Source organism: Nerophis lumbriciformis, linkage group LG07 (genome assembly GCF_033978685.3).
Source record: "Nerophis lumbriciformis linkage group LG07, RoL_Nlum_v2.1, whole genome shotgun sequence".
NCBI lineage: Eukaryota > Metazoa > Chordata > Actinopteri > Syngnathiformes > Syngnathidae > Nerophis > Nerophis lumbriciformis.
The window spans coordinates 34516038-34542200 of NC_084554.2; the positions used below are offsets into that span (position 1 = coordinate 34516038).

General features: G+C 39.5%; 1 protein-coding gene across 2 annotated transcripts in view; it reads right to left on the reverse strand.

Moving 5' to 3' along the window:
- prex2 (phosphatidylinositol-3,4,5-trisphosphate-dependent Rac exchange factor 2) overlaps positions 1-26163 on the reverse strand; it is a 224888-nt gene that overhangs the window by 186046 nt on the left and 12679 nt on the right. The window lies entirely within an intron of this gene.

Genomic DNA, 26163 nt, shown 5'->3' on the forward strand with positions numbered 1-26163 from the left:
GAACAAATAATAATCTTAAAATAATACTATTAATATTTGCCTGTTTTTTCATTAAATATGAAATATATGTAATTTTTTAAAAGCTATTTATGAAGGCCTTTTTTCACTCTATGTTACAAAAAAGCAGAACACAATACTTACATTTTTGGTAAACAAGGATTGTTGTTTCATTTTAGTCATACAATTAATTGTTTTGGGGTTGTTGTTTTATTAGAACAAATTAAAAAAAAAACATTTTATGAAGACATCTGAGGATATGATAAGGCAATAGCCTTACGAATACTGAGAGAAAAGCAACAGATTAAAAGAAAAACAGAATTAAACCACAAAAATTATAATAAGATTTTAAAAACTTGAACATTAATGACAACATTAATATTTAAGAATAATTTTAATACATACCTGTTTTTTTTATATTATATAATTGTTATTTTTTTTATAAATAAACAAAAACTTGTATGACAATTTGTTTTACCGATGTTACAAAAAACTGAACAAAAAAGTAAAACATTTTAGTGAATGTACAGTACAGGCCAAAAGTTTGGACACACCTTTTCATTCAATGCATTTTCTTTATATTGATGACTATTTACATTGTAGATTGTCACTGAGGGCATTAAAACTACGAGTGAACACATGTGAAGTTATGTACTTAACAAAAAAAGGTGAAATAACTAAAAACATGTTATATATTCTAGTTTCTTCACAATAGCCACCCTTTGCTCTGATTACTGCTTTGCACACTCTTGGCATTCTCTCGATGAGCTTCAAGAGGTAGTCACCTGAAATGGTTTTCACTTCACATGTGTCATAGTTTTGATGCCTTCAGTGACAATCTACAAGGTAAATAGTCAAACTTTTGGCCTGTAGTGTACATATTTTTTATTGGTAGGTATTGGTATTCCATCCATCCATCCATTTTCTACCGCTTATTCCCTTTTGGGGTCGCGGGGGGCGCTGGAGCCTATCTCAGCTACAATCGGGCGGAAGGCGGGGTACACCCTGGACAAGTCGCCACCTCATCGCAGGGCCAACACAGATAGACAGACAACATTCACACTCACATTGGTATTGTTTTACTTAAAAAGGTGCTGTTTGCAACTTCCCTGCAGTGAAATTTTCAAAGCAAAAAATATAACCACCAGCTAGCTTATTTTACTATTAGTGGTTTACCAGAACACATTCATTTGACAATTGTCTATATTTTTCACAATTACAAAGTTTTTCATGACAATTTTTACCGGCCCGAATAAAATGATTGATGTTTACGGCGGTCACTCACCAAGTCTCCTCAACACGTACAAGCGCATGCACACTTACAAAAGCAGTCCAAGAGAAGCAACAAACAATTTGCAGTCATCTAGTTATTATGACATAACTTACATTAGGGCTAATATAGCTAACGTTAGCGATCCAAATTGCTATTATTAGCTACCAACACCTAAAGCCACGTACATAATGACATCATTACGTACGACAAGCCTTAAGAGGGCGGGTTATACAATGGAACCTCGATTCACGAACGCCTCTATTTGCGTTTTTTTTCGGCCTACGTACGTTGAGATCCAGTCAAATATGCCTCAATGTACGGTCATTTCATTAATTTTTTTATTTTTTTATTTTGTTTGCCGCCAAATATTCTACAGGGGCTGTCATTTTGATGACAACACTTCCTGTAAAACACTATTTTGAGGAGGCGGGCCCCACACGTCACTTCCTGTTGATGTTTTGGCTCACATGTATGGCAAAAACAAGTCCACAATTGCAACAATTATCAAAAAGGATGTTTTAATGGCTGCTGACTTTTCCGAAGGAGTGAAATATCTTCGCAATGACGGAAAGAACGTGCAAGACAATGTAGGTAAGCTAGGGATGTCCCGATCCAGGTTTTTGCACTTCCGATCCGATACCGATATTGTTTTTGCACTTCCGATCCGATACCGATACTGACCGATACCGATACTGACCAATAATGGCCTATCCGAGTATGTATTAAAGTTTAAAATTATTTAGTCTACTTAGTTGTCAGAATCATGTTGAAAAGGGTTTTAGTAGTCTTGATAACAACTAGCCAGCTGAATTAGGGGAGTTTGAATAATACACAATGGTTGGTAACAAGAAAATGACCTGTTTATTCAAGGATAAACACAAAATAGACAAAATTATACATGACAAACAGAAATGGCATCATTGAAACTAGGGCTGGGCGATATGGCCTTTTTTTAATATTGCGATATTTTAAGGCCATATTGCGATACACGATATTTTGCCTTAGCCTTGAATGAACACTTGATGCATATAATCACAGCAGTATGATGATTCTGTGTGTTTTGATTGATTGATTGAGACTTTTATTAGTAGGTTGCACAGTGAAGTACATATTCCGTACAATTGACCACTAAATGGTAACACCTGAATAAGTTTTTCAACTTGTTTAAGTCGGGGTCCACTTAAATTGATTCATGATACAGATATATACCATCATCATAATACAGTCATCACACAAGATAATCACATTGAATTATTTACATTATTTATAATCCAGGGTGTGGAGGGGGCGCCGGATGTAAGTGTCAAAAAGACAGCCAAAAGAGTTTGATATGAGAATAAATCTAAAGTTAAAATATAGGGTAGAAATGCATCCATTTGCAGGAAATGTAGTCTTGATTTTCAACATTTTCTTTTATGGCTTGCATGTCTACATTAAAACATTCTTCTTCATACTGCATTAAAAATGCTACTTTTAAACTTTAATGCAGAGAAGGAAATCACAACTAAAAAAATCACTAATTTTTTCATACGGTGTTGATGTGGAAATTTTTGCCTCTGCATTTTGATGGTGTGGACGTGTGGCACCGAATGGAGATAAGCGTCTCGACAGACGTCACAATATTTGAACAATGATGACGAAAACTGTTTTCTCTGTCGTGTCGGTGTGTCGAAAATTGTTATGCGCTTATTTTTTTATTTGATTTTGTGCGTGGCATATAATTACTATGCGCAGAGGACGTTTAAACAGTGCGCAATTGCACAAGCGCGCACCTTAGAGAGAACGTTGGTCACACGGCTGCGCTAGCATCACAGCTAACGTTAGCCATGCTGCTACCTCTCTGCTCGGGGAGGACGTATACGTATGTGACGTATGACGTGACAGTATGTGACGTGTATTAGAAGGTGCGCTTGCTGTCTGTGAGAAGCACAGACACAGAAAAGAGTGAGAAGAGCCTGTCGTGTAATGCCAGCAGCTAAAAGCAACTGCGTGAGAATCCACAGATGGATGTGTTGAAGGTGAGCTGGAAAATGCGGAACGGAAATTATAGGGAGCAGCAGAAAAGTGGAATGTACTATTTAAATAGGTGCGTTGGAAAACACGGAGAAGAGGTTTTTTTTTAACTGGATCTGGATCGGCATTTTCCCATGCCTTGCCGATACGCATTTTTTTGCAAATATCGGCGGCCGATCCGATCCAAACATCGGATCGGGACATCCCTAAGGTAAGCTATTTCTAGTGTTGCTGAATGAGAAGCAGCTAGCCGGCGATAGCATTGTGTCATTCGAGACATGGCTTGCCATTTATATGGCGACATGATGTCCAAAAGTGAGCATGCTGGAACCAGCACAGAAGAACAATTTAGGGCAAGCCGTGGGTGTGTTTCGGTCGGCGTTCCATGTTCAAGAACCATAGATCCACTGTACTTTGTAAAATACTTTGGAAAGTTGGCACTCTCTAGGTATGTGTAAATGTTGCAAACAGCTCCTTTAAGTCTTTTTTTTTTCAGAACAAATTGAAAAAAAAGAACACATTTTTATTAAGACAAAGATGGAAATATCCATAGTAATACTGATGGATAAAATAACAGAACATTGAATTAAAGGAAATAATTTTCCGTGCACCTGAATAATAGTTCCATTTACATGTAAAAGCCTTACATACTGTTTAATAGGGATGAGAATCTTACAACGATGCACTATTTTATTACAATTCCTTTGGGGACAATTCGATTCAGAATCAATTCTAAATTCAACACAATTCTCAGTTAAAAAAGATTCTCAAACAATATTTGCATTGAGATGGCCCAAAAAAAGTATTTAAATTTTAATCTAAATTGGGTTTTTAAGGTTGTTGTTTTTTAATGATGAATATATTTTGGAAGTGTATTAAATAAGAATCACGATTCGAACATGAATACATTTGTTTGAGCACCCCTACTATATTATGTGTACGTGTTGTCGCACCATTGCAAGCTCTGGTAGGACAAATACTGTATGTATACACAAAAAATCATTAGAGTTCTTACTCAGACATAAAGGTAAAACATTTTTTTGAGAAAACCGTGACCCTCAAAGAGCAATTTGGTCTTTGACCTCATCAAGTGTACTACCTTGCAAAGTATCTAGAAAGCATATACTGTATGTCTCAGACCTTCACCCTATTATTTTTGAGGAGAATGGGAGGTGCTGGACCTAAATTTGGTGTAAAAAAAGTACACATTAAAAATAAACGATTCTGTTCCTAAGCTACAATGTGAGACGGATTGATTTCAACAAGACTTTAGAGAGAAACTGTACTAGCGAGTTCTGAAATGTGGGTGGGTGGGGTAAAAGGGGGTTTATTCCATAATCAGCCTCTTTGTTGGCTGATTACCATTCTGAAGCCGCCTCGCCTCGCAACTCTGACACTCTGAGCTGCATTAGCATGTGATTAGCAAGTCTAATATGTACAAACAGCGAGCGGACTTGGACAGGGCTTCCAGTGTCGGACCTGGGTCAAACCGGGGCTCATTTGCATCGGCTCCCTATTAGCGACGTATGGCATCAAACGTAATGCAGTAATTATCTTGTAAATGCGGGGGCAAGACCGAAGAGAAATGAAGTGTATTGATGGTGCACAGTGCATGTTATTCCTGGAACGGAGCTGGAGTCCGCCGGGGGAAAAGTGCCAGAGCTTGCCTGGTCATTTAGTTAAAAGTCCAAACCTGGACAAGCTCCAGGAAGGGAAGCTGACTCACTGGATTTATGGACACAGTAGCAGTGCCTCAGCCCACTGTGAATCTAAGCTGCTTTTTGTGTGGCACCCGACAGCACGTAAATATCATTTGCATAATTTGCTCGTATTTCACAGGTCATCCGAATCCTTTTTTTAATTTACTACAAGTGACGTTAAGCAACATTGTTTGCATCCTGGTTCATAACAAACGTACTTCGCAGATTGTGCGCTGCCTAACGACCGTGCACGACTCAGCAGGGTGAAATATTACACCCTGAGAGCAGATCCACCCTGTCTGGACACGGGCCAGTCCTGAATCACAAGTAGACTTGGGAGCATTTGGATGCTCATCAGGCCCTGGTTGGACATCCTTGTCACGTCCGGCAAGGAGACGGACAGATAAGGATTTGAAATAAGCACAGCCGTCCCTCTTGTTATCCATCCATTGATTTTCTAGATCCTGGTTCAGGCTGACTATAATGCTGGAGCCTATCCCAGCTGACTTTGGATGATAGGCGAACTACACGCTGGACTGGACACCATGTATATACAAATGCAAAACAAAAATGTTCACTGCAGAGGACGCTGGTTTTCAGGAGGATTTTCAGGAAAAGAAACATTCGAGTGAAGTTGATCTATTGGGGAAGTTATTGGATAGAACTATTTAGTTCCGTGTTGACATTTTAAGGCCCTGACAAAAAATGTAAATTAAAAAAAATGCTTCTAAAAGCTACGTTGGCCATCATTTATGATGCCAGACGAGACCTTTGTTTTGAAATCCTTCCAAAAATGGAGATCGAGCAACTTCCTGGAACCTTGTCGATTGTATTGTAAATGGCACAAAACAAAAACAAAACGACGATAGGAAAGGACTGGAATGAGATGCAATAGTGAGAATACAGACAATGACACAAATGTAGGAAGATCCTTATAAAAAATATTAAGTCAGGATGTATAGATTCATACTGTGCATGCAACTCAGCAGGCGGTTCCAAACGACTTAAACCCAGGCGAGTCAAAGCTTTTCTTCAAGTCACTTTGCCTGTTTGTAACAATGCGAACCATGTTTAATTGATTTTACTCTAAAGTTTACCAATTCTATTGTTTTCGTATTATATTCACTTGCTTTTTTATAATTGGTATTGTTTATTACATTTCATTTTTTCTAGTGCTTTTAAGGGTGTTATTTTTATATTTTCTACTACTGCGATCAAATACTTTCTCTTGGGGATCAATAAAGTTTGTGTAAGTCTAAGTGACTTGGAGAATGTGACCGCTACACAGAAACCCGCTGGGGGGGGGAGAAGTGTCTCAAAGGTCGTTAGTTCCTAGCTAGACTCTAGAAAGAGTTTCCGCGGCCTCCGAAGCAGAACCTCCAGGTTCTGTAACAGCTTCTTCCCTCAGGCCGTAAGACTCTTGAACGCATCATAATTAAATCATCCCCTCAACTCCCCCCAAAATGGATTAACTCGCTGGAATAAAAAAGACAATATAACATACATCTATAAACGTGGACGCATGTGAAAAAGTGCAATATATTTATCTGTACAGTAATCTATTTATCTGTACAGTAATCTATTCATATATTTATATATATTTATTTATTTTATATGTATATTTATTTATTTATATATGCACCTTATTGCTTTTTTATCCTGCACTACCATGAGCTTATGTAACGAAATTTCGTTCTTATCTGTGCTGTAAAGTTAAAATTTGAATGACAATAAAAAGGAAGTCTAAATCTAAGTCTAAGAAAAGTTTCAGTGAGAAGAGGCGAGAGTTGTGGCAGGACAACTCGTGGCTGCTTCATCATGACAATGTCTGCTCACAATGCCCTGAGCATCCAACAGTTTCTGTTCCTTAGGGGTGACAAAAAAAAAAGTAAAAGATTCACAACTAAATCGTGATTCTCATTTATTACGATTCTGAATTGGCAACATTTGTTAAGCTTATTCACTGTGTGTATACATCATATGTGAGCAGCCAAAGGAAGAGCTCACATAACCTGTTTTTAAGACAATGCTCTTTTTTTCCAGAACCATTTTTAGAAAAAACTTTCTTAGCTGTTCGACAGTTGCAGTATTTGATTCCTCAGGGTGCTGAACAAAATTGATTCACATCCAAATCATGATGATTTATTCTAATTCTACATAGATTCTTAATTTTCAAAAAATAGATTTTTGTGTATATTTTTCTTAAGAATCAATAACTATAAAGACGTTTCATGGGCTATCTCCGGCCTACTCACTCAGCGTATACGTCAGAAGCCAAGAGGAGCTTTTGTAACCTATAACCTGTTTTAAGACTGAGATTTCACACCCAGTAGGCATGGGGTGGGGGCGTGGTTGTTAATATGTAAGGTTCGCAATAGAGGCGCCTTAAGCACTTCAGTTCAGAAGTAGCAGTTGTTGAATAAAGACATGTTTGGAACAGCGACAGAGTGTTTCCTCAAACTGCCATTAGCAACTGCTACATTGGTCACTGTGCGTTCAACATCCTCCACGCCTGCGTTGGAAGCACCCGCCTGGCGCCCGCCCATCACGCCGCTTGCTGCTAGAGTGGTTAGCACTCGTTCTTTGTCCACTTAGCCCAGGAGTCGGCAACCCAAAATGTTGAAAGAGCCATATTGGACCAAAAATACAAAAACAAATCTGTCTGGAGCCGCAAAAATTAAAAAAATTAAAAGCCATATTACATACAGATAGTGTGTCTTGAGATATAAATTGAATTAAGAGGACTTAAAGGAAACTAAATGACCTCAAATATAGCTACAAATGAGGCACAATGATGCAATATGTACATATAGCTAGCCTAAATAGCATGTTAGCATCGATTAGCGTGCAGTCATGCAGTGACCAAATGTCTGATTAGCACTCCACACAAGTCAATAACGTCAACAAAACTCACCTTTCATGCACAACGTTAAAAGTTTGGTGGACAAAATGAGACAGAAAAAGAAGTGGCATAAAACACGTCCTAGAAAGTCGGAGAAAGTTATTCATGTAAACAAACTATGGTGAGTTCAAGGACCGCCAAAATTAGTAGGACAAAACGGCGCTCGCCAAATACTCGAATCAGTGAAGCATGTTTAATATAAACAGTGTGCTTTGTAACAATTAGGGAGGCTAGTGTCATGTTTGTCCTCCTACATAAACCATATTAAAACAAAAAATATTTTTTTTTCCCCTCATCTTTTTCTATTTTTCATACATTTTTTAAAAAGCTCCAGAGAGCCACTAGGGCAGCGGTAAAGAGCCGCATGCGGCTCTAGAGCCGCGGGTTGCCAACCCCTGACTTAGCCGGATGTAGCGACGCTGGACTCGACCTCGTCACCTGGCCCTTCCTCGCTGGTTGCATGGACTCGAAGCACGGGTCAGGTCATGCGACCTCCTGCTGCGTTGCTCTAAGTTTCCTACTGGGGAATCGGGGGGAGCTGTGCGGCAGACACGAGGACCCAGATCTCACACCCAGTGGGCCATCTCTATGCAAATAAGCCCTTCCTGTTAGACAGTTCAGAAGTAGCAGTTGTTGAATAAACAGTGTTTCCTCAAACTGCTATATTAGCAACTGCCACGATTGCAATTGCCAAAAGGTTATTTTATAATTTATAAGACCGATAATATATTGCGGCAATTTTTTAAAATTAAAAATTATGTCGAATCCAGAATTAAATTTGAATTGGATAGTCATCCCCAGGATCAGAATCATATTAAATCGTGAGTTCTGAGGTTGACATCCCCACTGCTTCGGTTACGTAGGATTTTCCAATCTTTTCAAAGCTCCAGGGGATCATCAAGGAGACCCGTTTTAAAATACATGGACAACATCAAGATGGATTAAGCAAATCAAACAATGTACTAATATGATCCACTTCAAGAAACTCTTTAAACGTATAGTGTTAAAGTACAAAGAAGAAGAACCACGATAAACATTCTGAATTTATTTCATCCATCCATTCATTTTCTAGATAATCTTAGTCATCTCACCATATGAAATATAACTTGCTTCACAAAATATGATTTATTTATTTTTATTGTTATTACTTATGGCAGTGTTTTTCAAAAATTTTTCAGCCAAGGCACATTTTTTGCGTTGAAAAAATGCGGAGGCACACCACCAGCAGAAATCATTAAAAAACGAAACTCAGTTGACAGTAAAAAGTCGTTGTCACAATTGTTGGATATGACTTTCAACCATAACCAACCATGCATCACTATAGCTCTTGTCTCAAAGTAGGTGTACTGTCACCACCTGTCACATCACGCCGTCACTTATCTTAAGTTTTTTGCTGTTTTCCTGTGTGTAGTGTTATAGTTCTTGTCTTGCGCTCCTATTTTGGTGGCTTTTTCTCTTTTTTTGGTGTTTTCCTGTAGCAGTTTTATGTCTTCCTTTTGAGCGATATTTCCCGCATCTACTTTGTTTTAGCAATCAAGAATATTTCAGTTGTTTTTATCCTTCTTAGTGGGGACATTGTTGATTGTCATGTCATGTACATTGTGGACGCTGTCTTTGCTCCACAGTAAGTCTTTGCTGTCATCCAGCATTCTGTTTTTGTTTACATTGTAGCCAGTTCAGTTTTAGTTTTGTTTTGCATAGCCTTCCCTAAGCTTCAAAGCCTTTTCTTAGGGGCACTCACCTTTTGTTTATTTGTAGTTTAAGCATTAGACACATTTTTTTACCTGCATGCTCCCTCCCCCTGTTTCCGACATCTACAAAGCAATTAACTACCGGCTGCCACCTACTGATATGGAAGAGTATTACACGGTTACTCTGCCGAGCTCTAGACATCACCGACCACTCAACAACAACACATAATTTGCAGACTATAATTACTGGTTTGCAAAAAATATTTTTAACCCAAATAGGTGAAATTAGATAATCTCCCACGGCACAACAGACTGTATCTCACGGCACACTAGTGGTTGAAAAACACTGACTTATGGAGTATAGTGTGAATAAACTGAGAACAGGAAGGGAACAAAAGTTTTAGCAACTGCTATGTAAAGGAAAAGGTGTAGGTTTAAATAAGCTCTGCTTCTTCCTACTCCTTTTCGAACAAGTTGAATAGCCAAACTGGAAATTGTGATGTATCATGTTGTATGCATGCATGTTCCAAATAAACTCAAACTCAACCCAACTCAAGATGGTCGTGACGATGGCGTCGCGGAAGGATCCTTCCAGTAGTGCATGAAGGCGTGGCAGAGAAGGCTAAGAAAGTGATAGTTACGTCGAAGGGGAACATTGAAATATGTGACACACCTCGTTTAACCAGCTCAATATCCAATGACCAAGCACAAGCGAGATTCAGGCTAAAGAGGTTATCTGAAAGATCCTGGCGCCAGGGGCGACTTTATGGCAGACATTTGCTGAAAGGTACGTGAAATGATGTCATCCTGCTATGGACTTTTGCATGGACCAGAAGAGGACTAGACTGGCATGCAAGCTGAGGTTGAATGGACATTATGCAACATTCTGTTTCTCTCAGAAAGTTACAATAAGCGGAAGACCTGTCACTCCCTTTCTCCATGCTTATCTTTGAGAGGATGTCTACAAGATACAGTCTGACAAACAAGCAGAAACATCAGTGCACAAAACGGAGAGCGGAGTCACGTCTCTGCTGTTTGAAAGAAGCTACAGCATATTTGCGCTGCCAAGCGAGACTACAGAGAAGACAAAAGTGTGTTGGCGGCGAACGGGGTAAAACAAAATCTCACCCAGAGAGGAATGAAGCAGTAAAGACATCAAATAGAAAGTATTAAACATCTGCTGGTTCAATGTGAGACATGAAAATGGTGTCCAAGTAAACCAACAGGACTACTGGGCTAGACTAATAAAAGCACATATGTTACAACAAGCAATAATTCAACTATCAAAACACTTATGAAGTTATTATATTACCAAGAGCTATTGCCATTGAAAAAGGTCCAACAAGAGTTCATTGGCACAAAAAGAACGAATAGGCATTTTTTTCTCTGGCGTCTGTTGGACAAAGTGGCTCTTTAGTGCACGAATAATTCACTCATTTTCTCTGTTGTCCCGGCAGGCAAAGACGCAGCAACGACGCGTTTAACTTTTTCAAGAAACGCAGGTAGATGCGGTTTACCCCTTGGCCCTTGTGACAACTCAGCAAAAAGGCCAACGAATAAAGACCGTTTTGCCTCTGTGTGAATGGCAGTAAGACTCCAAACGAGCAGGTGGCAGTAGTAGGTCTGCTGCTACAATAATAAAAACACTGTTGTTAAATAAACACATACTATGATACAAACTGGTTTTAATCGCTTATGTAATGGATGATATCATTGATGTGGATATTATTCCTCTTAGTATTTATGTATTCATTGTTCAATCAATCAATCAATCAAAGTTTATTTATATAGCCCTTAATCACAAGTGTCTCAAAGAGCAACATCCTTGGCTCAGATCCCACATCAGGGCAAGAAAAAACTCAACCCAATGGGATACAATGAGAAACCTAGGAGGGGACCGCAGACGTGGGAAGACCCCCCCGGGGCGACCGGTGCAATGGACGTCGAGTGGATCTAGTTAATAGTGTGAGATTCCAGTCCATAGTGGGGCCAGCAGAGGATCATTGTTGTGTTACAGAATGAGCAGTAACAAATGTTTTAGTAATTGCTATGATATGAAACAGGGCACGATTAAAGAAACTCTGCTTCTGACCCCCTGACCCCTTCTCCAGGGGCCCAGGCTTAGACTGATTTTTTTCTTTCTTTCTGATTCTTCCTACTCCTTTTCGGACATGCTGTATGTAAAGATAAACTGTAATAATATGATGTATCATATTGTAAATGTATGCATGTTGGGAATAAACTAATACCATAAGTACAATCATAGCCATTGGTTGAAAAACATGGACACCACACCTCATATGTAGCACCATTAATGTATTTCACGGTCATGTGAAAAAACTAGTAAGGAAAAGAACAATTAGCTGCTCGGTTTTGAGTCACTAAAGTAGACACAAATTCAGCCAGAAAACGCAACTTGTGCCACCAGTGTGAAGAAAACCACAAAGGCCAAAGACATACTCTGTGTTTAGACTTAGACAAGACAAACTTTAGACTTAAGGCTTTCCAGGTAGCACAAAAGAAAACACTTCCATATAAGAGGAACATCCTTTTCAAGCGCACACTCTCCTTTTTGCACACAATGTTCCTGGCAAGAAAATAAGATCTGGAAAGAGACCCACAATGGGGTCAGTCTGGGTATGCTGGGTGTACCACAACGGGAGTGGAGGAGTAGGGGGACATCCCAAAGGAGAAAGGGTCCCTTTGTAGGAAGCATCTCCCTGAAAGTCAAGCTCCTTCCAACTTCAGTGGGTTCTAACAACACCTCCAGGAGTCACTAAGAGAACTCAAATCTCATTCAAAACAACAGTGAATGTCATATTTTGACATTTTACATGAACGACCATGGGGACCTTCTGGTAGTGTAGTGGTTCACATAGTGTGGTATACAGCTCGCAGCCTATTGACAAGACTATTTTTTTTGCAATTAAGTACTTCTTTCTTTAGAATTACTCAAACACTCTCAAGTCCCAGCACAACAAGTAAGTTCTCAGCATACAACAGTAGCCAGAACACACCTTCGAAGGTAAGCCTGGGCAATATGGCAAAAAAAGATGATCACAATTAATGTTTGAATCCAATTCGATCTCAATTAATGTAAAATGTTTTTATTTTGTTGTTAACCTGCCAGTTTTAAACATTTGTACTAAAAAAAATTAAGAAACTAGAGATTACCAAATTTTCCGGGCTATAGAGCGCACTGGTATTTAAGCCGCACCCACCAAATTTTAGAAGAAAAAAATTGTTTTACAAATACTACCTGCAAGCCGCAGATATATACCGGTACGAAATATTTTGTAAATGTTTGTTTACACACTTCAATTGTTTTCAAACGGTGCCTGGAACACGTCAGTAAAACGGCTGATCAAACAAAACAGAAGTAATCGTCATGGACGGTCTTTATTCTTTGCGGAAGCTAGGTCTCCAATCAGCTAAACAGACTCAATAACTCCACCGTGATGTTTGGAGGAATTTACGAAACTGAAATAATACAAAAGGAATGTCATTGTAAGTTAATAACAATAAAGGACACTTGTAAACATGTTAGCATGTCCACAACAGCCAACTGGCTAGCATTATCACTAGAAGCATGGTGTTTTTCACACGGCTTTTAGACGACAAGTAGTCATCAAATTTGAAAAAACAACAACAAACAATCCCCTAACACCAGGAATAAGAGTTGGATTTCAGAAGTTAGGTTACACAACTGACTTGCTTAAAGGGATTCGATACATGTTTTGGAGTAATATGAATGGGAAACATATTGTTAAATATTTTTTATTGTACGAAATAACAAAATAAACAGAATAAAATATATTTTTTCAAGATTCCATGTCAATGTAGTTTAATGTCTACCGTAAATGCCCTGGCTGGGAATCGAACCATGTCTGCTGGAACAAGAGACTGACAAGTATGCCATTATGTAGCAGAAGTCCCAAATACTTGGGTTGCTATGTTCATTCTTATTCCCTTGGTGCATGCCTCAGTCAATAACATAACTACATCTGAGTGGAGCATTAGACTCTTCTTTTTCATCGATCTTACTTGTTTGTATTGCCGTCTGGAGGCCAACTCGTTTTTATCTTGCATCTGACCACTGATAGGTCAGCTGCTGTGTGCGGTCAATCACTGTCACGTTGGCAAGAAGGCAGGCCCAGAAGCCAAATCAATGAGCTTGTCGACAGTCTAAGAGGAACAAGCTTCAGCCTGAGTGGCTGATTTCCGCCTGGCGCTAATGTTTGACTTGTCTCCATTCAATAGCGTAACATTATTTCTGGGCATTAAAAAGTGAGTGTACCCTGCCTTCCGCCCAAGTGCAGCTGGGATAGGCTCGGCGCGACCATGAGAGGGACAAGTGGTAAAAAACTGATGGATGGAAAATGTGCATGGGACAAAAACTGTCTTTTGAAAAAGTGCAGGGGGCAACTCCTCCGTGTGCCCTCACACCGCACTACGTCCATACCTGACTAATGTAAATCATTTGGGAGCTGCTTGGCTCTGTATTTTGGAGTCAGTTTCATAGTCTTTTGCACAAGAGAGCTGAGAGCAGAGAGCTGGCCTGCAGAGTGAAGGGCTGTTGACTAGGCTGAAGCCCCCTGGCTTTCCTGGTTTTTGAAGTGCACGGACGCTGTAAACACTATTTACCCAGACAAATGTTCCTTCTCCTCACAATGACAGCATTTTAGTCAGATTATATCAATTTCCTTGACTTTTCCTTGACTTTGCACTTTACACGGTAGATTCTGTTTTTATTGGCCAATTCCTGGATTCCTTGAAAATAAAGAAGGCCTTAGATCAGGGGTGTCAAACATATGGCCCGAGGGCCAGATCAGGCCCACCAACAGCGGGATGAGTTTGCCAAGTAAAAAAATGTACCTGAAATTTTTTAATGAAAGAAACTGCTGTTCTAAATGTGTCCACTGGATGTCGCAATAGCAATTCTTTGTATCTTTGTAGGTGATGCTACATATGTACAAAATAAACCACATGTTTATGCACCAGTCGAGGAAAATTATCAAACTACATAAATAATATACTGTAATTTGATTTTGATATAATTTTTTCATCTTGATAGATTGAAAATTAACACCAATGAGTTGATTGAACATTATCACATAATTTATTCAGAAAGTATAAATAACGACAAATAAAGATAGAATACTATTAACCGCAACATGTAAGTGTAAAAAAAACAAAAAACATTATGATTTGTACAATTTCAGAATGTCCTTGTTCTATTTTTAAACAAAGAAAACAATCTGAAGTTGTCTTTATTTTTAAGTTATCGTGCCGTGATTTTACCAGTCCTGCCCACTTGGGAGTAGATTTTTCTCCATGTGGCCCCCGAAATAAAATGAGTTCGACACCCCTGCCTTAGATACTGTAACTACTGTATTTTTCGGACTATAAGTCGCAGTTTTTTTCATAGTTAGGCCGGGGGTGCGACTTATACTCAGGAGCGACTTATGTGTGAAATTATTAACACATTACCGTAAAATATCAAATAATATTATTTAGCTTGGGCTTCACGGTGGCAGAGGGGTTAGTGCATCTGCCTCACAAAACGAAGGTCCTGAGTAGTCTTGTGTTCAATCCCGGGCTCGGGATCTTTCTATGTGGAGTTTGCATGTTCTCCCCGTGACTGCGTGGGTTCCCTCCGGGTACTCCGGCTTCCTCCCACTTCCAAAGACATGCACCTGGGGATAAGTTGATTGGCAACACTAAATTGGCCCTAGTGTGTGGATGTGAGTGTGAATGTTGTCTGTCTATCTGTGTTGGCCCTGCGATGAGGTGGCGACTTGTCCAGGGTGTACCCCGCCTTCCGCCCGATTGTAGCTGAGATAGGCTCCAGCGCCCCCGCGACACCAAAGGGAATAAGCGGTAGAAAATGGATGGATGGATGGATTATTTAGCTCATTCACGTAAGAGACTAGACGTATAAGATTTCATGGGATTTAGCGATTAGGAGTGACAGATTGTTTGGTAAACGTATAGCATGTTCTATATGTTATAGTTATTTGAATGACTCTTACCATAATATGTTACGTTAACATACCAGGCACGTTCTCAGTTGGTTATTTATGCCTCATATAACGTACACTTATTCAGCCTGTTGTTCACTATTCTTTATTTATTTTAAATTGCCTTTCAAATGTCTATTCCTGGTGTTGGGTTTTATCAAATATATTTCCCCAAAAAATGCGACTTATACTCCAGTGCGACTTATATATGTTTTTTTCCTTCTTTATTATGCATTTTCGGCCGGTGCGACTTATACTCCGGAGCGACTTATACTCCGATAATACGGTACAAGTCACGGTTAGCAGAAGGCGTGGGCGATAAATCGATTTTATTGATAAATTCAAGTTTTTTGTAGTAGACAGTATTCAAATTTCAAAAAATCTATGTTTTCCTCTTCTTGCTGCAGGAGCTTCTGAAGCTTCCTCTCTCCCCCTAATTTCCTTAGAGGGATTCACTCATACACACACAGCACAACATGGCTAATGCTAACGCAAACATGAGCGAGAAGTTTGTTCCGAAGAAAAAGAATAGTGTCGTCAGTGGTTTGGTTTTGCGGCATTAGGCGTGGAACAAATGGCACACTGCAAAGTTTGTTTAAAAAAGGCACCGGCACAACAAACTTATTCCAGCATCTGCAACCGAAGCATTCAGCTGAGTGGGGAAAATGCAAACCTTTACAAGGCGAACAAGAACACAAACTCTTGCTAAAAAGCAGCTTACTGTAGTGGAATCATTTACCGTATTTTCCGCACTATAAGGCGCACCTAAAAACCACAAATGTTCTCAAAAGCTGACAGTGCGCCTTATAACCCGGTGCGCTTTATTACGATTCATTTTCATAAAGTTTCGATCTCGCAACTTCGGTAAACAGCCGCCATCTTTTTTCCCGGTAGAACAGGAAGCGCTTCTTCTTCTACGCAAGCAACCGCCAAGGAAAGCACCCGCCCCCATAGAACAGGAAGCGCTTCTTCTTCTACCCGCCCCCGGAAGAAGAAGAAAAAACGCGCGGATATCACCGTACGTTTCATTTCCTGTTTACATCTGTAAAGACCACAAAATGGCTCCTACTAAGCGATCCGGTTCATAAAAAGACGCAATCTCTCCATCCGCACACGGATTACTACCGTATTTCACAGCAACTGATATTCCTGTGAACTGCACTGTGGAACGGGAGCACGTACGGTGAATATTCGCACCACAGGGAATGAGAAGTCATCCTTCACTGTGGTTCTAGCTTGCCATGCTAACTTCCACCCATGGTGATATTCAAAAGGAAGACCTTGCCAAAAGAGACCTTTACAGCCGGCGTCATCATAAAAGCTAACTCGAAGGGATGGATGGATGAAGAAAAGATGAGCGAGTGGTTAAGGGAAGTTTACGCGAAGAGGCCGGGTGGCTTTTTTCACACAGCTCCGAAGGCGAACACACCTTCACTAAGACGGGCAGACAGCACAGCGCCGGACGACATTTGCCAGTGGATCGTAAATGCCTGGGCAGATATTTCGGTCACAACTGTGGTCCGAGCTTTCCGGAAGGCAGGATTCACAGAACAACAGCGACACTGACTCCCGATGACTTCGACGAGACGGAACCGGCCATTTTGGATACCACGCTTGCGCAACTTTTCAATTCGGACACCGAAGACGAAGAATTCGAAGGATTTACGAATGAAGAATAACTTCAGAAGGTGAGCGCTATGTTTATTTTGTGTGTTGTGACATTAACGTTCGAGCAACATTATGTTACTATTGCTCTACACCATTTTGAATTTTACTATGTTTGTGATTGCACATTTGCGTACATTTTGGGACAGAGTTGTTAGAACGCTGGTTTTCAATATATTATTAAAGTTTGACTGAACTATCTGACTGTTTTTTTGACATTCACTTTAGCGCAGCGTTTTTTTGACATTCACTTTAGCGCAGCGTAGGCGCGGCTTATAGTCCGGGGCGGCTTATTGGTGGACAAAATTATGAAATATGTAATTCATAGAAGGTGCGGCTAATAATCCGGTGCGCCTTATAGTGCGGAAAATACGGTACACAAGGTATCATGCTTGATAAAAAAAGAAGCACAGTGGAAAACGATCGCCGTCGTTCTGCACGTTGCTAAATATGTGCTGCCCAAACAGTGAAAAAGCCTGCGTTTCTACACTTTGTAAACTACAAAGACCTCTTAATTAGAGATGTCCGATAATATCGGCCGATAAATGCGTTAAAATGTAATATCGGAAATTATCGGCATCGTTTTTTTTATTATCGGAATCGTTTTTTTATTTTTTTATTTTATTTTTTTATTAAATCAACATAAAAAACACAAGATACACTTACAATTAGTGCACCAACCCAAAAAACCTCCCTCCCCCTTCACACTCATTCACACAAAAGGGTTGTTTCTTGCTGTTATTAATATTCTGGTTCCTACATTATATATCAATATATATCAATACAGTCTGCAAGGGATACAGTCCGTAAGCACACATAATTGTGCGTGCTGCTGGTCCACTAATAGTACTAACCTTTAACAGTTAATTTGACTAATTTTCATTAATTACTAGTTTTGATGTAACTGTTTTTATATTGTTTTACTTTCTTTTTTATTCAAGAATATGTTTTTAATTTATTTATCTTATTTTATTAATTTATTTTTAAAGTACCTTATCTTCACTATACCTGGTTGTCCAAATTAGGCATAATAATGTGTTAATTCCACAACTGTATATATCGGTTGATATCGGTATCGGTAATTAAAGAGTTGGACAATATCGGAATATCAGCAAAAAGCCATTATCGGACATCCCTACTCTTAATGCTATATTTTTAAATACAAAACAGTTTTTATTCAAGACAGAACATTTAAGATTTTACCTAATTGATCTCCAATGTTGAAGTTTATTTATTTGCATGCAATGATAAGCTACATTTTTGTTTACAGAAGTATATTATTCAGTCATTCTGTTCATGTCAATGATTCGTTTACTTTAGCTGTACAAAATAACCGGAAGTGGGGTGAGAAAAGGTTGATTCTGAGTGGCTTTTGTCACGGACCTTTCCTCCATGTTTGATCGAGTTAATATATGCTAACAACTAAACACTGTAATCAAAGCTTGCATGTTTTGTAAATAAAATACAGAAGGTTACACCGTTTGCCTGTCGGTCCCAGAATATGTTCCAAAAATGAGGCGCAAAGTGGAATATTTGGAATGAGGTAATCACGGCTTTGACAAGTTCAATGCATTGATTTTGATGCATCATTTGTGGAGCCATTTAAAAAGAACTAACACTATTTACGAGGGCTGTAAAAATAATCGGTAAAAATTGAAAAACTTTAGAGATATGAATAACATCATTTGGTGAGCCTCTGCATCGATCTACAGTATATCTAGTATGGATTGGTCGATGTTCGGTTGGAAAGTCATGAATCGGTTGATTGGAGCTCTGCTATAAAAATGGCCGTGCTAATCTTGCAAAACTTCTGTGAAAGTAACATTCTTGTTTACGACTGACAGCAACAGAGCAACATGGCAGACCGCACCCCTGAATATTACATCTAAAGAGCAGTTAACCTTCAGATTTTTTTTTTCTTAAAGAATGGTCAATTGGATAAAAAAATATGGCCATTTGTAACGTTTGGAAAACAACAATAAAGTAGCGGCTGCACGACTAATCTGAGCACCCACCTGTTGTAACGAGATGAAGACACTCGGGCCGGCGATGAGGGAGTTAAGGATGCTAATGCCCGCAGCGCTAACAACTGGCAAGACAAGAACACGGATTTGAAAGACTTTCAGCCCCAACTCTGCGAGGTAATCACAGCATCTACTACACTGTTCATTGTGCTAAAGATGAAGACCTCGCTGCACGGTAACCAGCAGAATGGCACTATGAAAAGGATTTGAGCTTCTACACCAGACCTGGGCATTTGGCGGCCCCCTTTGTGCGTCCCTGGCCGGCCCGCGTGAGGCCAATCATAAATTACACAATACATTTAAAAAAGTATCTATGTCGAGTGTGCAATACAACGGTGCTGCTTTTGTTTTGAAAAGCGTTATTTGTATTACTTCCGTGTGGACGTATGCTCGTGCGAAATTGTGAGTGAATGTGAACAGCGGCAATCACAAATTACAAAATAAATTTAAAAAAACATCTATGTTGTGCGTGCAATACAACTGTGCTGCTTTTATTTTGAAAAGTGTTATTTATGGGCGTATGTCCGTGTGTAACCTGTGAGTGAAGGTGCACGGTTATCCCCGAGACGCTAAAAAGAGAAAAGTTGATGACGAATGCCGTGTTTTCAACAAGACATGGACTGCCAAGTATTTCTTTACAGAAATTAAAGGTAAAGCCGTGTGCTTAATTTGTGGTACAAAGGTTGCTGTGTTTAAAGAATATAATTTGAATCGCCACTACACGACGAAAAATACCGGAATCTGTCTGATGAAGCGCGCGCAAGGGAGGCTGATGCGTTGATGGTAAAACTGCAAACTCAACAAGGAGTTTTTGCCAAATGTCACACCCCCAGAGATGCAGCCGTCAGGACAAGTTTTGTAATTTCTCACAAAATCGCCAGAAAAAGTAAGGCCTTTTCTGACGGAGAGTTTATTAAGGAGTACTTATTGGACTCTGTTGCGCTGATATGCCCGGAGAAGAGGGGCGTATTTGAGAACCTGTCACTCTCCCAACGCACTGTAACGAGGCGGGTTGAGACCATCGCTGGAAACTTGGAGCTTCAGCTGAAGAACAGAACGGCCGACTTGGACTGTTTTTCGCTGGCTTTGGATGAGAGCTGCGATGTACGTAACACCGCCCAGCTGCTCATCTTCTTACGTGGGATAACTGCAGACTTTCAAATCACGGAGGAGCTGGCAGCCATGCAGTCAATTAAAAAGACAATCACAGGTAATGACTTGTTCACATAGGTAAATGCGTGTTTGGACATGTTAGGACTGAAATGGGACAAGCTGGCAGGTGTGACAACAGATGGTTGTCCAAATCTGACGGGGAAAAATGTTGGACTTTTAAAGAGGATGCAGGATAAAGTGACAGAAATTAACATTTTTGCATTGTGTTATACATCGGGAAGTGTTGCGTAAGACAGTGTTAAAAATAAAACCATCAAATGCAATCTGCTTTTGTATAAAGTTAGGTTAAATGAAATTATTATTATTATTATTATTATTATTATTATTTATCCTACGGTATATCAAAAATAATTTGAGCAAAATTTTATTGAAATATTGTCGGTGTGGCCCTCCAGCAGTGCTCAGGTTGCTCATGCGGCCCCCGGTAAAAATTAATTGCCCACCCCTGTTCTACACTAAAGATGCTGTTTAGTTTACTTTGTGGCACTTAAATGTCTCTCGCACTTGTGTTACTGTGGTGTTGTAACACCCACGCTTGATGCACAGCTTGCTTTTCTCTGTATTTTATTGTTGCTACCTGAGCAAACATCAGTAAATACCTGGTAGCTTTTCCAAAAATATTTTGTTTACACATTTTTGTAAAGTTTATGCATTGCAATGCCTTGAAGATGATATTTGTACTATTTGCTCATAATTAATACAGGAACCACCTGTTTTGTATTTGTCTATTTAAAGACAGTGTTGTGACATGATACCTGATTTTTTTTTTTTCCACCATACAAAGCTAACATCTGCATCGAATCGCATGGTTTTAAAAAGTATTGTTTGTTAATCTTATCGTAACCCATGTATCTGATCAGGGGTGTCAAACGTACGGCCCGTGGCCCGGATTAGGCCCGCGAACAGGTTATATCCGGCCCGCGGGATGAGTTTGCCAAGTATAAAAATTTGCCAAAATTCTTGAATGAAAGAAACTGCTGTTCTAAATGTGTCCACTAGACGTCGCAATAGCATTTCTTTGTAGATGATGCGAGTATGTAAAAAAAATTAAAAAAAGTGCACCAGTTGCACATGAGCAAACTACATAAATAACATCCTGTAATTTGATTTTGATACTATTTTTTTATCTTGATAGATTGAAAATTAACACCAATGAGTTGACTGATTAACACATTATCACATAATTTATTCAGAAATCAACCGCAACATGTAAGTGTAAAAAAAAAACCAACAACATTATGATTTGTACATTTTCAGAATGTCTGCGATGAGGTGGCGACTTGTCCAGGGTGTACCCCGCCTACCGCCCGAATGCAGCTGAGATAGGCTCCAGCGACCCCTCGCGACCCCAAAAGGGACAAGCGGTAGAAAATGGATGGATGGATGGCATTTTCAGAATGTGCTTGTTCTATTTTTAAATAAAGAAAACAATCTGAAGTTGTCTTTATTTTTAAGTTATCGTGCCGTGATTTTACCAGTCCGACCCGCTTGGTAGTAGATTTTTCTCTATGTGGCCCATGATCTAAAATGAGTTTGACACCCTGGATCTCCATTTAAAAAGGTAGAGATGCACACCCCAAAAAGGCCCCCTTATAAAAGTAAGGTCCCCAAAATGGCCCCTTATAAAAGTCTAATAAAAATGGTATATATTGAAAATGTGTTTTTTCACTGCGACATCCAGCACTGAACTAGTCCACAGTGAACGACCCTCACAGCCACAGCTCTGCCGCCCACCCCCATCGATAATTCCTGGCAATGCCCGCTCCGCCAAGAAGAACCCCTTGCCAGTGCACTGAATGGACCTAGTGAGATGACTGGGCACAACAAGAGCATGACTGTCACACAGCCAGCTTGTTCATCTGATGACTGCTGAGGGATTAGTGGGCCAGAGTGGAGCCCCCTACCATCTCAGGCAGAATGAGGAGGGGGAAAAAGTTGGAAGACTTAAAGACTTTAAAAGATTATTTATTGTCAAGGAACTGCTGTGTTAGCCTCTTGGACACTGCCATTGATGCCAACAAGGGACGGTTCTTTTCATCGTGACTTGCAAACTTGATACCGTTTCAATGAACCGCAGCACTCATGCAGCCCCCGACCATGATGCATCTCCAGCACCAGGCTTGACCGAGAAACAGTTATCTTGGTACTAACTTGTGTTGAAAGCTCTTTAGACAATAACGGCTTGGCCGTAAATATATCCTGCTATACAAGCTGTACACTGACTCCTCTCTTTCAATGGTTCTGTCCGTTTAAGATAAGAACGGCGTGACTGCTTTTCTGGAGCAACATGCACTGATTGAGAACATGCAGACAGACTAATTCAATCAGTAAATAACGCAATAAGCAACGTGGAAGTTCACCTCATGTCATGCTAAAAGGGGGGAGGGAGTCTTTTCTATTTAATTAGGCACGATCAAATGACATTTAAAAAGCAAGAATGTGAAGAAATTCCTGTCTGGCAACATCAACCCTGCCCCCCTAAGACGGGTTCGAGCAGCAGACCTTTTGTCGATGCAATGCAGCTGAAAGGTTGCCAGTGGGCATTTAGTCCACCTTCCCTTGGCTCAAGCAGGAAACATGCAACACAATGTAAAGCAGGGGAGGGCCGGCAAGGAAGGAAGGAAGGAAGGAAGCAAGGAAGGAATTCCTGCCTTGACAAATGATGTCGGGGACAAAAGCAAAAAGGAACTCTTTAGACGGTCCTACTTTCTTACCGCTTTCTTGAGAGTGAGCCGCATGGAAGGAACCGAACGTTTTCCATTGATTAGTATCAACAGCTTGGTTAAAATATGAATCAAAACAGAATTGGGTGGAGTGTGCGAATGCTGATATTTAAAAAGGTCAAACACGGATATTAATATATCAATGCACCGCCAAATTACGTAATGCATTACAACATTTGGTAACTATAAAAACAGATGGTTTCTTTCGTGTATGTTGATTTTACTATATTCATAGTCTATTATGGGATTAATTTTTTTTACCTTAAAAAGTATATTTTCATAACAGCTGAAGCAATCCGTTAATCCCTTCTTCAATTAATTATGTTGGTTTTTTTTTTTTGTATTATTTCAAATTTGTATTTGGATGTATACATTTAATTCATTCCAAATGTTTCGATTTTACCATTTTTATTTTCTATTGTCATGTTTGATTGTTTTTGCTGCATTGTATAATAAGAAGTAACTACAGAATCATAACAGTACAAGCAACCCTTTATTTAATGAAATAATAAATAGATAAATACATTTTATACTAAAGGTATTTTTTCAAATATTTTTTTCTATTTATGTACTATACAGGCCAAAAGTTTAGACACAACTTGTCATTTCAATGTGTTTTCGTTATTTTCATGACTATTTACATTGTAGATTGTCACTGCAGGAATCAAAACTATGACACCTGTGAAGTGAAAACCCTTTCAGGTGACTACCTCTTGAAGCTCATCGAGAGAATGCCAAGAGTGTGCAAAAAAGTAAATCAGAGCAAAGGGTGGCTATTTTGAAGAAACTAGAATATAAAACAAGGCAGCACGGTGGCAGAGGAGTTAGTGCATCTGCCTCACAATACAAAGGTCCTGAGTAGTCTTGGGTTCAATCCCGGGCTCGGGATTTTTCTGTGTGGAGTTTGCATGTTCTCCCCGTGACTGCGTGGGTTCCCTCCGGGTACTCCGGCTTCCTCCCACCTCCAAAGACGTGCACCTGGGGATAAGTTGATTGGCAACACTAAATTGGCCCTAGTGTGCGAATGTGAGTGTGAACGTTGTCTGTCTATCTGTATTGGCCCTGCGATGAGGTGGCGACTTGTCCAGGGTGTACCCCGCCTTTCGCCCGATTGTAGCTGAGATAGGCTCCAGGGCCCCCCGCGACCCCAAAGGGAATAAGCGGTAGAAAATGGATGGATAGAATATAAAACCTGTTTTCAGTTATTTCACCTTTTTTTGTTAAGTACATAACGCCACATGTGTTCATTCATAGTTTTGATGCTTTCAGTGATAATCTACAATGTAAATAGTCATGAAAATAAAGAAAAGCATTGAATGAGAAGGTGTGTCCAAACTTTTGGCCTGTACTGTATATTAATTTTCTCTCTTTTTTGGATGATTTTAGTTTTATCACCAGTATTTGGAGAAAAATAAATAAAAATAAACAGAAAAGCAATAAATATTTTTGGGGAAAATAAAACTAAATCATTTGCAGGGGTGTAGAAAGGCAAGTATTTGTAATATTTTTGCAATTATGAAAAGCAAAAGACGTATTTTTAGAAGATGGTGCAGGTGTACCTAATGTTGTGGCCACTGAATGTATCCTACCAATTAGTGTGCATTTACTCACTATTCACATGAACAACTCACTTTCTGTGTAAATACATTATCCTAGTGGCACAGTTGGGAGAGTGGCCGTGCCAGCAACTTGAGGGTTCCTGGTTCGATTCCCACCTTCCACCAACCTCGTCACGTCCGTTGTGTCCTTCAGCAAGACACTTCACCCTTGCTCCTGATGGGTCGTGGTTAGGGCCTTGCATGGCGAATGTGGAAATAGTGTCAAAGCGCTTTGAGTACCTTCAAGGTAGAAAAGCGCTATACAAGTATAATATATAAATAATATTATTCATATGTGTCCGTATGGAAAACCCGACAAAAATAGAAGACTTTTGCTGCAAAAATAAATAAATTAATTAATTAATTAATAAAAATAAAAAAAGACTCCAACTAAGTGAAACGTATGCAAGTGTTACAGCATCAACACGACTTTGTAGTGCAGCCATCGTTCATTGAGAGGAAGGAAGACAGAAGCAGAGGGAGCACTTAATGCACAACACAACACTCTTTGGAAAATCTTCATTAAAACTTCACTCCAGTGTCCAGCCCGTTCATCTGTCAATTGTCAAACCCCACAATGGAAAATGCTGAAAGAGCTCACTGGACTGTTTACCGTTCATGATAAACAACCTCCGCCGCCCACTGTCTCCTTCTGCAATTATGTAAGCCCACGTGGGACATGTCAAAGCTAGCATAGACCGTCACCTCAATATTTGACCACAACATTACAGGAGCCCTAAAGGAACGACAGCAAAAAAAAATAGTCAAAGATCCTCTATATGCGACGGGAGCATGTTTATGTATTGAAGGAACTACAGCAAAAAAGGAGTAGTCAAAGATCCTCTATATGTGACAGGACCACTTATGTTTCGGAGGAACTACAGCAAAAAAAGTAGTCAAAGATCCTCTATATGTGACCTGAGTGCTTGTATGTTTGAAGAAACTACAGCAACAAAAATCCTCTCAATGATGGGAGCACTTTTTTGTTTTGAAATAACCTAAATTACAGCAAAAAAACGCTAGTCAAAGATCTATATACGACAGGAACTCTTTTTTTATTTTGGGGGAACTATAGCAAAAACCCTAGTTGAAGAAAGATCCTCGATATGTGACACAAGGACTTTTCTGTTTGGAAGGAACTCTAATCAAAAATCCTCTATAAGTGACAGGAGCACTTTTTTGTTTTGAGGGAACTACAGCAAAAACTCTAGTATGTGACAGGTAGTTTCTGTTTTGAAAGAACTCCAACAAAAACACAAGTCAAAAATACTCAGAGACAGGAATTTTTTTTTTTTTTTGAAGGAACTACAACAAAAACTATATTCAAAGATCTTCTAAATGTGACAGGAACAATTTTTGTTTTGAGGGAACTACAGTAAAAACT